The sequence below is a fragment of the Lepus europaeus genome, chromosome 12 (genome assembly GCF_033115175.1).
Source record: "Lepus europaeus isolate LE1 chromosome 12, mLepTim1.pri, whole genome shotgun sequence".
Lineage (NCBI taxonomy): Eukaryota > Metazoa > Chordata > Mammalia > Lagomorpha > Leporidae > Lepus > Lepus europaeus.
This window is the reverse complement of record NC_084838.1, coordinates 52,089,263-52,099,768: the sequence shown is the minus strand read 5'-3', so window position 1 is coordinate 52,099,768 and position 10,506 is coordinate 52,089,263. Positions and strand designations below refer to the sequence as shown.

At 41.5% G+C, this 10,506-nt stretch overlaps 1 non-coding gene across 1 annotated transcript; it reads right to left on the bottom strand.

The window, feature by feature from the left end:
- Window positions 1–870: 870 nt before the first annotated feature.
- LOC133772097 (small nucleolar RNA Z17) lies at window positions 871–942 on the bottom strand. The gene has a single exon (XR_009867723.1). It is a non-coding gene; the product is annotated as a small nucleolar RNA Z17 (small nucleolar RNA).
- Between the last annotated feature and the right edge of the window lie 9,564 nt (window positions 943–10,506).

Below are 10,506 nucleotides of genomic sequence, written 5' to 3'. Positions count from 1 at the left end.
AGGGTTTCCATTAATAGGAAATGCTGGCATCAGCAGCCAGATCCCAAACTCAAACCCAGATCCTATGATGTGGAATTGGATTTTTTTTTTTTTTGACAGGCAGTTAGACAGTGAGAGAGAGAGAGAGAGAGAGACAGAGAGAAAGGTCTTCCTTCCATTGGTTCACCCCCCACATGGCTGCTATAGCCGGCACTGAGCCGATCCGAAACCAGGAGCCAGGTTCTTCCTCCTGGTCTCCCATGCAGGTGCAGGGCCCAAGCACTTGGGCCATCCTTCACTGCCCTCCCGGGCCACAGCAGAGAGCTGGACTGGAAGAGGAGCAACTGGGACAGAATCTGGCGCCCTAATTGGGACTAGAACCCAGGGTGCCAGTGCTGCAGGCAGAGGATTAGCCAAGTGAGCCACGGCACTGGCTGGAAGTGGATATTTTAACTACTAGGCAGAGCATCCACCTCAAAAAATGTAATTTTTGGTGGCCAACATTGTAGCATAGGAGCTTAAGTGTCTGCCTTGGATGCCAGCACTCCATATGGTTTCAGTCCTGACTGCTCCACTTACTATTAAGCTCCCTGCTAATGTGCCTGGGAAAGCATTGGAGGATGGCCTGAGTGCTTGGGCCCCTGCACCCACGAGGCAGACCCAGAAGAAGCTCTGGCTCCTGGCTTTGGACAAGCCCAGCTCCAGCCATTATGACCATTTGGGGAGTGAACCAGCAGATAGTGTCTCTTTTTTCTCTAACTCTGCCTTTGAAATAAAACAAATGTTTAAAAAATATTTAAAAACACCAATCAAGGGCCCAGCTTAGACTTACTTGATCAGAAATGCTGGAATGGGTGCTAAGAAGTCTTTGATTTTTTTCTTTTTTGTTTAGGTGCATCAGACAATGAGGTAGCAGTCATTTTTGTCTGACTTTGATTGCTGAACAGTGTCATCATGTGCAAAATTGCCATGGTTTAATAAGCACTGCAGATTAATTATTTCATGCTGAAGTCTGAGAATTGCAGAATGAGGGAAAGCAGTTCAAATAAGTACAAACAACTAAGCTAATACACATACTGTTACTCTCTAAACTTAGCTATTATCAAAAATTTCTTAATAGGGCAGGGCATTTAGCTAGCTGTTAAGACACCCTCATCTCATATTATCGCTCTTCCTGATAATATGACTTGTATTAAGCTTCAGGCTCCAAGTTTTGGCCTGGACCCTGACTGTAAGGGGACATTTGAGGAGTGATCCAATGGATGGGAGCTTTCTTTTTCTCTCACATTTAAAGCAGATAAACTGCCCAGCGCCGTGGCTCAATAGGCTAATCCTCTACCTGCGACGCCGGCACATCGGGTTCTAGTCCTGGTCGGGGCGCCGGATTCTGTCCTGGTTGCCCCCCTTCCAGGCCAGCTCTCTGCTATGGCCAGGGAGTGCAGTGGAGGATGGCCCAGGTGCTTGGGCCCTGTACCCCATTGGAGACCAGGAGAAGCACCTGGCTCCTGGCTTCGGATCAGCACGGTGCGCCGGCTGCAGCGCGCCAGCTGCGGCGGCCATTGGAGGGTGAGCCAACGGCAAAGGAAGACCTTTCTCTCTGTCTCTCTCTCACTGTCCACTCTGCCTGTCAAAAAAAATAAATAAAATGAATAAAGCAGATAAACTAAAAAAAATTAAATATAAAAACTATTTAATACAATTATGTTGCCTTCCCTTTCTAAGACAAATGATAAAACATTTTTCTTTAATCATTTCAGGTGTTTAAAATCTCCAGGCTCTAATCTTGTGCTCAACCTTCCTCACTTAAATTTTGAATGTGAATGAAGTCATTCTAGATAACCAAGCTGAATATAACTGTATAATGTCTTCAGACTGACATCATGTTGACCTGGGAGGCCTAAGCATAAAATGATATTTCTGGTTGGAAGATGAGGGGAAGAGGAAGTCCTGCCAGACTTTCAAGCTTTTTGCCTGGAAGACTAAGTTATATTTCTACCAATAACTTAAGTAGAATATTCAGGCTGAGACTCAACTGGAGTAAATACTTTGCATTTTAGCCTCAGAATCCTGATCGTAGCAAGTTAACTGACCAGCCACCTCATGGTTGTCTGTCTACAATGGTACTTCAAGAAGTTTGTGGAAAATAGATTTAAGAGATTATTTTGATGCCCAAAATAATGAAGCCGATGCATATAATTTGTCTTTCATAAAAACATATGGTATGAAAAATCTATACATGAATTTCACAATTTTTTGTACCAGAATGTATTTTAACTTCAGTTTTCCATGAACTTTTTGAAGCTGAGATGTTCTCAAACTGCCTTTCTCTATAATCCATATTTCTGAATTTTTCATCTTGAATTCTAGAAACAAAACAAGGTTTTGATCAAATCGCAGTCTTTTCTGAAAGTTACCATAGCAACAGAATTACTCATTTAACTCTCTCTTCCCTGTTTTAAGGGTACTCAATTTATATTGAACTACTTATTTCATAGTTTAGCAGTTATAGATCATCTGCCACTTTTTTTTCTGTTATTTTTTAAGAGACAAATCTCATTATTTTTCTGAAAAGATTTCTTACCATCTGCTATGATTTGTTCCCCAAACCCATGCAGAAATTTAAATCCCAAAGTCACGAGCTAATGGTATGAAAGAATGAGATGTAATCTTACTAGAGTATTCAACAGTAGGACCCATGGTTGGGAAGTAGTTAGGATTAGAGCATTGGGATGGAACCCTCACAGTTGAATCCTGGTGACTTTCTAGAAAGAAGAGAAATTACACCCAGAGAGGCAAGGACTTGTGTGTTCCCAGTCTCTTGCCATTATACCCTGTGCCACCTCAAATCTGCTAGTACAGATGTCATCATTAATTGGCTCACCTGATCTTTAACACTGGATCTCCTGTCCATGAGCAAAAATAAACATCTTTTCTTATAAAATTAGCCTGCTTCTAGTATTTCATTATAGTGATAATCAGCTGAATAATATACCATCTGAATTTACAGTTGAATTTAAAATAAGTATATTGTTTTATTATGTTATACAGAATTATTTCATGTTAATTTGCAATCACTAATATTTATTTGTATTTGTGAAGACCTATATAATCCCTATATAAAGTATAACTTGACTTGAAGCTGCTTCAGAGTATCCATTTATCATTTCTGACTTTACATGAAATAAAAATATGTTTTCTTGAGAGTTCTACAAATGTCTCCCAAGTTAGAAAACATTTAGACTAAAACTCTTATCAGCTCTCAACATTGTTAAGGAAAAAAACATAATCACCATCTAAGTAGAGGAGAGAGTTGATGTTATTTCTATACTATTTTCAGCAGTAGGACAATATGGATACCTAGCTACTCGTTTACATCTGCTCATCACACACAAAGACTGGAGATTTTAAGAACTGACAATAATTCTGTATAACATAATAAAAGTTTGCTAACTGGCCTTTCTCAAGTAATCCTCCTTGTATCTTCATGAAAGAAGCCACTACCAATGCCTCAGTTAAACAGTGTCAAGAAGCCATCACAGTCTGAGGTTAATGATATCTAGCTCCTATGGAATATGTAGCTGCTGGCCCAGAGAGATGAGGAGGGGTACTACATGTCCTGTGGAGCAAAGCCAGAGTATGACTTAGGAATTGTGCAGAGAAATGTCATGGCAAATAAGACCCCAGCCCATTGGCATAGTCACATCATCCGAGTATTCTATGTGAGTTATAAAAGATCACTTATGCTTTTGAGTCAGATCACAGGACACACAGACACAGTCATCATATATAGTAAATAGTAATGGCATGAGTTTGATGGTGAGTCTTTAGCTATGGCAAAGAGGATACATTTTGGTTAGGCATCTTTACAAATTATTTAAGGGAGGTGCCCAGACCAAAGTTTGTTGTAATATATCCATAGGAGAGGCCCCTTCATGCATATGAAAGGACATTTTATTTAGTTTGTTAAAAGCCAGATGAGCCCACAAGTTTCTGGCAGAAATCAGAGAATTTCCTTTGGGGAGGACATTTACTGGTTTACTTGTCATTAAGTCACTCACCACAAAGCTCAGGGTGCTTTGTATGCCTTCCCTATTAATATTAACATCAGTCAGAGTTGTGCATGGGGTCCTTATCATGGTATGCTTAGAAACTGTAGCACAGCCAGTTAGAAGGATGGTCCACAAAAACAGTAACTGTATCAGAGTTTTCAAAAGTGGCATAACTGACACGGTTTTATGGAAAGGAAAACAAGTGAGCACTAGGATAACGATAATTAGAAGGCCAAGAACATAAAAGGCGACCCAGAATTTCAGATGCCTGCACCTGAGTTGTAGTGTAGTGAACAGAGAAGTTACTTATCTGAAGGTGGGGTCTTCTGAAACAATGCTTGAGTCCTTGAGTGGCTTCACAGGAGTAGTTGTTGCTATCCATGTTAGGCCTAAGGTTGTCTTCTAGAGTTGGGTCTGTCGGAGCTTCAGAGGTCCAGCCTTTTACTTTGGTATTATGCATCCAGGCAGCATGGCCTGAGACCTTTACTGCAGAGGAAGTAGAAAGATGAACAGTGAAAGGGGGTTCTCAGGATTCCGAGAGAAAAAGAGTGGCTGGGGAGGGCTTTTACTAACACTAAGTATCCAGAATTGAATTTAAGAATTCCTAAAGTCCTAGGCATTTTTCAGGTAATTGCTGAAGAGCTTGTTGGAATTTAGCCAACTCTACTACCAATTTTGTAAGGTTAATTGTTTCTTGGTCTATCACTAGATCATTAGTAAGAAAAGGTCTCCCATGCAATTTCTCAAAAGGGCTTGGGCTTAAATCCAAAGGAGTGTTTCTAACATGCATTAGTGCTGTGGGTAGCGGATTTACCTAGGGGAGATGAGTCTCCTGAGATAACTTCCTTGGGTGTCATTCAAAGATTTCATTAGTCTTGTCTATCTTCCCTGAGGATTGGAGCCTCAATGCACAATGGAGATGGTATTAGATGCCTAGAGCTTTGGAGACTCCTTGTATGACTGCTGCCTTAAATGAATAGCCATAGTCATTCTATAGACACCTTGGAAGTGGAAATATTGGGATAATTTCTGAAAGAAGAATTTTGGTTACTTCCATAGTCTTTTCAGTTCTGCAGGCAAACAACTCCACAGAACTGGTAAAGGTATCTACCCAGAGTAGCAGTTATTGGGCATTCCTGGCCTTTGGCATATGAGTGAAATCCAACTGCCAATCTTCTCCCGGTTAGCTTCCCTTCCTCTGTATTCCAGGAAGTGGGAGTTTATGATTCCTAGGCTTGTTTTTGAGGCATACTTCACAAGCTCCTACAACCTACTTAACTGTCTTTTGGAAACCTTTCCCAGTAACTAGCAGTTGGGCCATTTGTAAGGTCTTATCTCACCCTAGGCAGAAGGCTTGATGGAGGGTTTTGAGAACCTTCCACTGGCATAAGGAAAGGAGATGGATTTGTTCCTCCTCAAATTGGAGCCTCCATTGGGCTGAAGACTGTCCTTGAGTAAGTGCCCTTTGGGTCTCCATAGGTGTACACTGGGGTTTAACCTCTGGTGGCAATACTTCACAGACTAGAGGAGCCTCTGTGGTTTCAAAGGGAAGAATTTCCATGCTGCTGATTTGGCAGCCTAATTGGTTTCCCTCCACTATCACATCTGACTCTTTCTGATATCCCTTGCAAGTGTATGACTGTCACTTCATGAGGAAGGAGCACTGAGGACAACAAATGGTCTATTTTCTGGTGGTACTTATTAGAGATCCTACTGGCAGTGAGAAAGTGCCTCTCTTTGGGAATTGCTGTATGAGCACGGAGGGCCAAGTAGCTACACCGTGTGTGTGTGTGTGTGTGTGTGTAAACTCTATCTTTGCTCAGTTCAAGGGCCCTGATTAAGGCTAACAGTTCAGTCAGCTGGGCACTTATACCAGTGGACAAAGAGTAGTTCTCAACAGTTTCCATCATACATAGTCCAGCAGAATCCGTGTTCCATAAAGGAACTCCCATCTGTGAATAGAACTCAGTCTGGATTTTCCAGGGGAGTCTCATTAAGGTCCTCTCTGACTGCATAAGTCTGTAAGACTACCTGTTTACAGTCATGCTGGAGATTTTCCATTACCTCTGGAAGGAAAATGGCAGGGTTAAGAGATGAGTATGTCTGTTCTCAATCTGAAATGCAGGGCCCTCCAGCAACAATGTTTGATATTTTATGACATGGTTATTTGTTAACAAGAGGCTAACTTCTTTAAAAATAAGATGTATTTTATTTATTTGAAAGGCACACTTAGGGAGGGGAGAGAGAGAGAGAGAGAGAGAGAGAGAGAGAGAGAGAGAGAGAGAGAGAGAGAAAGTAATTTCCAGTGGTTCACTCCTCAAATGACCTCTTTGGCCAGGGCTGGGTCAAACTGAAACCAGGAACCAGGAGCCTTCTCTGGGTCTCCCACCTGTGTGCAGGGGCCCAGAGACTTAGGGCATCCTCCACTGCTTTCCCAGGTACATTACCAGGGAGCTGGATAGGAAGTAAGGCAGCCAGGACTTGAACAGGTGCCCATATCGTATACCAACATTGCAGGCAAAGCCAGTACCCATTTCACCACAGTATGAGTCCCAGAGGCTTCTTTTTAATGCCAGCAATCCAGGCACATTGTAGGGCCTATTAAATATTGCCCCAAAGTAAGTTTTGTGGCTTCAAGTATCAGCAAGGTGATTACATCCACTGCTCAGAGGCAGGCTGTCCACCTCTTGGCCATTAAATCAAGTTCTTTGTTAAGATACTTTACAGGTTGTTGAGCTGATCCTCCCTTTTGAATTAGTACTCCCTAAAGCCCATCCCTTTACTTTCAGTTATATAGAGATTAAAATCTTTCTCTTGGAGAGGCTTGGGTTAGGAGCCTTAAGGAGGGTGTGTCTTAGTTGAGGAAAAGCTTGTTGGTTCTCAGGATTCCATACCAGGTATGAGTACCAGCAGCCTGGGTGTCCTTCATTAGTTGGTACAAGGAGCAGAGTCCCAATACCCAGGGATTCAGAGTCGACAAAACTCTGTCACACCCAGATAGCCTCTGTGCTTCTTGAGAGTCTTAGTGAGGGTAAAGTTGGCTACAGGCTTAATTCTATCCTCTCCCAGGGCTCAGTTTCCTTTAGATATAGTCAAGCCCAGATATTTTACAAGGGGTAGGCAGAGCTAAGGCTTGAACTTTGAGATTTGTAGACCCTTTTAAGTTACAAAATTGTGAGGAGCCTTGGTGCCCTCTAGGGGATCCTCCTCAGTTTGAGCACATAGGAGGATGTCATCTACATATTATAGAACATTTGCTCAGAGGCAAGAAAACTTGAACAGGTCTTTAGTAAAGACTGGTCCAAAAAGGTGTGAACTGTCCCAGAACCTTTGGAGCACCGCAGTCCAAATCAATTGTTAGAATTGGGTCAAGGAGTCCTCGGAGTCAACAGAAATTGGAAATCAGGGTAAAGAAGGATGCTAAAGAAAGCAGTTTTTAAATCTAAAACTGTGAATCAGGCTGTTCCTTCTGAGATTTGTGTTAGCAAGGTATAGGGATTAGGAATCACAGGAAGTATAAGCACCACACCTCATTAATGAGATAAAGACCCTGTACTAGTCTCCATTCTCCATTTGGCTTTTGAAAGCCTAGAATTGGACTGTTGAGGGACTATTGTATGACTTTAAAAGTCCTTACACCTTGAGATTGTCTACTTTGGCTCTTAGTGCTTTCCAAGTCTTAGGCTTTAATGAATATTATCTCTGATGGGGAAGAGAGAATGGGTCTTTAAGGTGAACCTGGGCAGGCTGATCAGTTATAGAATGACCAGCTGTTCTCTGGACATTCCAAACTTCGGAATTGTGGTCTATCTCTATCTGAAGGAGTTACAAAGTCTCCCTTGGTCCTATAAGAACTGTGATCTTCAACTGGGCTAGGAGATCTCTACCTAGTCAATGTGCTGGGCTCTCTGATATGATCAAAAAAGAGTAAATATTAGGTAATTCCAGATACAGTGAAAAGGTTGGGTGAGATATCTAACTTGGGTGATTCCTGAGACACTTTTTATGGTGGCTGTTTGAGGAGAGAAGGGGCCAAAGCCAGAGCAAATCTCAGAGATTTTTTTGCATATCATCCATTTGCAATAACATTTTTAGTTACATAAATATCACTAATTCAATCCAGTGCCAATGATAAAAGTTTCATTCTAGACATCCTCCATCTCTATTAAAACCTTGCCCAACAGTGAGGAATCTTGCTATCATTATCCTCAATATATTCGATGAATATCCTTGGTATCAGCCAGTCTTTGTTCTCTACCTCAATATATGGATGCTATTCTCAATGGACTCAAGTTTCAATATTCTATTCTTGTTCATCATCTACCACTTACTATTACTTATACTCTGCTGGGATACAAAATGCTCTGGGTCTTAAGCAGAACTACCCTTACTAATCTCAGACACTGCAACCTGTTCCAGACTGTGTTGGATTGTGGATGCCACCATACCCAGTCTCTGACCACCTACACTATCATGCTCAGACCTACAAAGATGTGTTTTCACCCTTCTCAAGCTTTAATACTCTACTGAACAAAAGATGTTGCTGCTGTGTCCCTCCATCATACCAACACCACCTCTGCTGTATTAAACCATGGTGGGTCCATGTTCATCCTACATACTGGCATACTGTTTAGTCACTTAGTTTTCTGATTTCCCATGCCAAATTGTTTGCATTATCCCATACCTCTTTCATAGATGTTTTCATCACACTTCTTGAGTGTGCTTATTCAGGGTTCGGCCACAGAAATGTTCTCCTCATCTCCTCATGTTTTAAACCTTGTACAAGACCATGCAGATAACCCCTGTACTGCACACTCAATCCAACATTTCCATGAGAGATGGCTTCCACCAATGCTCCATCCTTTTCCCTTACTCAACATACACATACAAACATCTGTGTCCTATTGCACCAGGACACTGCACCTATCTCCGTTGCAAATTGCATGCTTATCTAGTATTTATTTTACGCAGAATATATTTCAGGCTAACTACTGATGAAAGAAGGAAGATAGGGAGAGTTTCAATAACTGCCTTTAGTGGTTCATAGCTGAGTTGGTCAAACTAGCAATTAGTTTGACAGAGTTTGGAAAAGTATACTTTCATACAAACAAACAAACCAAAATTTAATTTTTTTTTTTTTTTCAGAAAATTAAGCTGTCCTTTAGACATGCATAGCTAACTGAAGGAAGCAGGCAAAGTAAATACTCTTCCGTCAAAGATTTAATATGCTTATCTAAAAACCTGTTTATACATACCTTATCTGTTGCTATGACTGGGATATATTTAGACTAGCAGCCGAGGATATGTGTTAAAATTTAATCCTCTTTGTGCACTATTTTAAGGGCAGAAACTTAATCTAGTTATAGTGTTTAGAGTTCAGATACTTGGGAGGAGATTGGGATTATACAAGATCATTAGTGTAGAGACCTCATGATTGAATACTAGGGCCCAATAAGCAGAGGGAGAAAGCAATGTAGACACATAAGCCTCCTATCCCTTGACATGTGACACTCCTTACTGGCTTAGGACTCTTCCAGAAAGAGGCCTGCCACCAGTTGATGCTTCTAGATGGTGCTCCCCCCAAAAAAACTGTGAGCCTAATTAAATCTTTTGGATATAAGGTAGCCTATGACAGGTATTTTGTTTAAGCAATGTGAAACAGACAAATACATCTGGTAAAATGAATTTAAAGATATGAATAACATTAAGGACCCTGAGATGGGAGATTATCTTGGAAGATTGAACATAATCATGTGAGTCCTTAAAAGTAGACAACCTTTCCTGCCTGAGCTCAGAGATATGATGGTGGAAGAAAAGTCAGAAAGATGAAGTGCTTCTAACTATAACAATGGAGAAAGGAAACCACAAGCAGGTAGTTTTTCTAAGCTGGAAAATGAAAGGAAACTTTCTCACCTATAATCCCTAGAAAGGAACAAAATCTTGTCAATACTTTATTTTACACAGTGGTACCTTTATTGGACTTCTGACCCACATATTTGAAGATACAAAATTTTTGTTAAGACATTATTGGTAGAGCCAGTCTCATGGTGTAGTGGGTAACACTGTTGCTTGGGATGCTGGCATCCCATGTGAGTGCCAATACCTGTCCCAGCTGCTACACTTCCAATCCAGCTGTCTGCTAATGGCCTGGGAAATGTAGCAGAAGGTGGTTCAAGAGTTTGGACCCACATGGGAGATTGCCACCCACATGGGAGACTTGGAAGAAGTCCCTGCCTCCTGGCTTCAGCCTGGCCCAGTGCTAGCTGTGAGGACATCTGGGTAGTGAACCTGAAGATGGAAGATCTGTCTCCTTCCCTCCATCCCTTTCTGTAACTCTTTCAAAATAAAATGTAAAATCCTTGAAAGTATATTATTGGAGGCTGGTGCTGTGATGTAGTGGATAAAGCTGCTAACTGTAGTGCCGGCATTTCATATGGGCCCTGGTTCGCATCCCAGCTGCTCCACTTCTGATCCAGCT